Source organism: Psammomys obesus, unplaced genomic scaffold (genome assembly GCF_907164565.1).
Source record: "Psammomys obesus unplaced genomic scaffold, mPsaObe1.curated_primary_1811, whole genome shotgun sequence".
Taxonomy (NCBI): Eukaryota; Metazoa; Chordata; class Mammalia; order Rodentia; family Muridae; genus Psammomys; species Psammomys obesus.
Genome location: NW_026591918.1, coordinates 7,944,517 through 7,949,180, shown reverse-complemented (window position 1 = coordinate 7,949,180; position 4,664 = coordinate 7,944,517).

Sequence of the window (4,664 nt, the reverse complement as noted above, 5' to 3'; positions counted from 1 at the left end):
AGATTTTCCGATGAGATTGGTAGTGATAAAAATGATTTTTTTATATTGTATGCTAAAATGCGTTGACATTTGGAAAATGTGTGTCTTAGTGAACCAATACTTTCCTAATGACCAATGCATGACATTACCCAAGCACCTGTGGGTAAGAGATCCATTCAAACTGCAATACAGACGTGGATTTTAATGTAACTGAGTAAAGCAGGGCTCCAAGTCCCACATTTCAAGTAACTTTTAAGAGTAGACTTGGTGTCATAGCAAAGAATAATACCCATGGATTACCTGAAAGAGCTCCTCCAATGGTCCCCGTTCCCCAGCTACATCTATGGAAGGCTGGGTGTACATCACACACCTGGGTCCATACAGCCACTGCTACAGACTGACCACAGTAACAGATACACCAATCTGTCTGCGCTCAGCTCCTCACAAAAGACATTTGCAGAAATGTAAAACACTGTCACTTTTGTCATTCCGTTCTGGAAAACAGTAACTTTTCATTTAGAGGAAGTCCAGTGTGTTAACATAGAATGATTTTATTACTATTTTAAAGTGATTTTTCCGATGTTCCCAGCTTGAATTTTGAATATGGTAAATATCACTAGATAAAATCTAGGTAGCAAAGCTCCATGGGAACTGTCATAACTGAAGACTCCTCTAGAGTATTTATAGGTTTTGCCCAACTATAGGAAAACACCTTGACCAGAAAACCAGAATTACGGACTCCCTCTGGCCCTAGATTTGCATCTTAATATCCTTCTTCCCTAAGTTCAGCTAGGGCCTAGCCAGCTGCACATGCCCACAACTCTGCTAAAGCCACTGGGACACGCAGCCCCAAAGTTCTTCATTTCTTCTTCTGGTGGCCACTGGTCAGGGCTATTCTCTCTGCATCAGGGTCTGCGGGTGAAGAGGCACACTCAGACCCAACTTCCCAGTGTGTTTACGGATATCTTCTGTATACAGCCTTCAGGATCTATTTGCTTGTCTTCCTTAATTAGATTTCCTAGTGTGCGAAGGACCTGGTTTTCTATTTTCTGTTTTTACCCTTGGAGGGCCGCATGTGCTGCAATAAACTTTATGGGATTTTGGTAAATATTAGCTGACAATTTCTAGAGACATCTATGAGCTTTTATGATCCCATGAAAATTAATCAGAATATTTAGTGCCTGCTGTGAGAACAACACTTGGCTCTGGAGATGATCTTTGCCTAAGGACCTGAACTGTGTTTGGAGAGTCAGGAGTTACAGCCAAAAAAGCAGTCACATAAAACACAAAGGCCACATCACCAAAGAAATAACTGGTGAGATAGGAAAGGGCAGAAGTCAGGGACTCTCATGTTAGGCAGGAACAATCGTGGGAAGCTTTGGCTTGGAAGCAGAGACTCCATTGAGGCTTGTTAAATATCGAGGGTTTAGTTAGAGGTCAGCAAGGCAGGGATTTCAGGTCAGTGGATAAATTTGAGCCAAGGCAGAGTCAGAAATGAGCACAGCATGTTCACGGCCTAATGAGGAGACTGCTGACCACTGTGAAGGTGAGCTGTGCGAAAGGGTAGGCTGAAAGCTGGCCACAGGAGTTTAGGCCGGAGCTGGTTTACGGTTTGGAAGTGACACGCCATTTCTGCATACACGATGGATAATCTGCGAGAGGCAGACCAGAGCTGATGGGGTGTCTAGTTTGTGATGGGATGAGGGTGTTGAGGCCATGCTGGGATCAGCAGAGAGCTCAGTGCATATAGACAGCCACATTTAAAATATCAACCCTATGCCTTTAAGTGGGAATGTTTTATATTTTAAGGGCATGGAGAAGAATACACTGAAACAGAGGGCTAGTGACAAGGTTGAGTATTCACACAGAGAACTCATTTAATTTTTTTTGTTTTGTTTTTAACAATTTGGTTAAATTTATTTCATGTAAATAGTACATTCTGTTTACTCTGAGTCTCATCCTCTGCTATCTCCCTCCTCCCTCTAGTCCTGGCCTCTTCCCTATAGGTCCCTTTTGCCACATTCAGGCCTTTTGTTCTTTGCTTGTAACCTGATTTTAACCAGAACCATCCGTGTGGCTGACTAGTCAGTGGAGCTCGGCAGGCTCACTGTCTGGTATAGTACCGAAGGCAATGACTGTCCCTACCTCAGAATCCATTTGAACAGACAGCTTTTATTTTGGCCTTTTTTCGAGTCTTATTGGCTCAACACGAGGTAGTTATGTGGTTTGGGGCAAGTCGCTCAACTCCTAGGTATAACTTTTGTCATCTGCAAATATGAGTATTTACAGTATTTTCCTCATAGGCTTCTTATGCGAATTCAATGAGACCTGTAAAATGCCTGCGTCAGAACCCGACATACAGAAAACCTTTAAAAAAATTACTGTTTATTTTTCAAGTAATTTACCTTATCATGGGAATATAAGTATTTTGAAATTACTCAAGTGCGCAAAAACATGCAGAACTGTGTAGAATGGGAAACACAAAAACAAAAACCCATCTTCTGCCTCAAAAAAGAAAAAAAAAATCCCAAACCTTCAAAATTTGATGATGATGTTGCAAAGATGGGAAGCACGAAGCTTAAGTTCCAGGTGCCATCGATATCCCGCTCAGTGGGCGAAAGCGTGTAGTGGCAAGCTGGCGTTCAGTCCTGCCTGCCTCCGCCCCACAGGGGGTAGCGGCTCCTGAAGGTTCTCCTATAACTTCCACATACACACACATAAACGAAACAACATTTAAAAAACCAAACCCTTCAGCCCCATAAGCACATCCATGCCTTGAGCGTGGAACCCTGGCCCTCACAGTTTAATCCTGCCACTCTCAGTTAGAACCCCTTCACTGTTTCTCACTGCAGAGGAACCTGATATGGTGTTCGCCAGCCAACGAACAGCCTTCTTAGCCTGCGTGTGGAACTCCTTCCTCCCCGATTCCACATCAACCTCCTGCACCCATTTATTTTCAAACAGATCCCACCGTGTCCTTTGTGCCTCCATTCTTCCCACAGCTCACCCTTCCTGCCCTATTAAATTAGCCCTCTGTTTTTAACGCTTAAACATTTTTTTTAGGTTTACAGAGAATTTACACAGTAAGTGGATTTCTCCAAGTCTCTCTTAATGATTGCATCCTGTGCTGGTGGGGTACATTTCTTACCACTGTTGAACCAGTCCCAATGAGTTACTATTAACTGAAGTCCACAGTTTATATTAGGGTTCAGCATTGTGACGCACAGGTCTACGGGTTGTGACAATCGCACAGTGCTCTAATCGCACAGTGCTCTACGCCCATCACTTTGCTGCCATACAGAATAGCATCATTGCCCTGTGTTCTTCTGCCTCAGTGAAGCAGCAGCTCACGGAGAACCGGGAAAACTTCTCAGTCCTTCAACTACGACGACTCCCTAGGCTCCTCGCATAGCGTTTCCTCACACTTGTTATAGATAGCTTCCTTCCCTAGATGGCTTGTCCTTGAGGAAGGGGCTGTGCCACACAGTTTACCCTAGAAACACCTAGCCTAGACAAGCGCTCTTTAACAGATGCCTTGTGAATGCTGGCTGAACTGGACTGTGGGCCAGTATCATTAGCATGACATTTTTGGTAGCAGTCTACAGAGGCTGAGCTTGAGACCTGGGATTCTGACGGTGACACATGCTTCCTTGCAAAGCCGTCCTATCAAAGGATAAGTTCTTTGAAGGGAACCATCTTGTATCCTTTTAGATTTCGGCTCAGGCAAGCTTTCTCATACACGGGCCACGGGCTGTTCCCCAACCTTGCCGCTTTCCAAAAAGCAAAGTAAAAAAAAAAAAAAAGCAGGCAAACATGGTTGTTTTCGTCTCTCCTGACTAGACAGTCTTCTCAAGACCCCTGAAGAGTCATTCCGCCCAGGTGGATTTCCCGCAACAATCAGGGATGCTCAGCGTGTCGCCTTTGAGCAAGGAGCACCTTCCAATAAACATTTATTTCCTTAATTCACGCTGAGCCTTTCTGTTTTAAAGACACTGTTCTCAACCGTTCTAAAACTCAGTGGGAACAAGCAGATCCGAACAAAGGCAAATAAATCGAATCCTGCAAAGTAACAAAGCAGATGCCTTTCCCCAACAGCCAGCACAAAGCTAAATGAAAAATATCAGTCATCCGCTAGATACAGTATTTCCCTCTCTAGACAGGAGCTGGGGCCCGCAGACCTCCCCCACTCCAAACAGGAGGCCCAGAAGGTACAAAACAAAGTACTCCTTCCCGAACGACTGCTCCGCGTACCTCTCAGCCCTAGCGGTTTGAGAGCTTGACTGTTGCTTCGCGGTACCTGCACACGTGGAGGTGATTGTGAGAAGGAGGGTTCCCACCGCCACGCGAGCAGGGGGCGAGGGAGGGCGAGGGAGGGGATTCAGGGCTGAGGGCCGGTCCCAGAGGACAGTTAGCGCTCTCTAAAGAGCAGGGCTCCCCCATTCCTTTGCACCCCAAACTGGAGGAATCGGGCATCCGGGACGCCTGCCTAGAACCAGGCAGCGCCCGCGAGCCGTGAGCTTGGATGCGGCAGCGGCGACCGCCGGCGGGCACCTGGGCCCCGGGGGGCGGAGCCTGCGCCAGGTGTGCCGAGCGCGAGGCCCACCCGAGCCGGCCCAGCGGCCCCCGGGGCCCCGGCCGGCCCCTCCCGGGGGCGCCGTGCGGAGGAGCGGCGCGCCCGCGCCCCC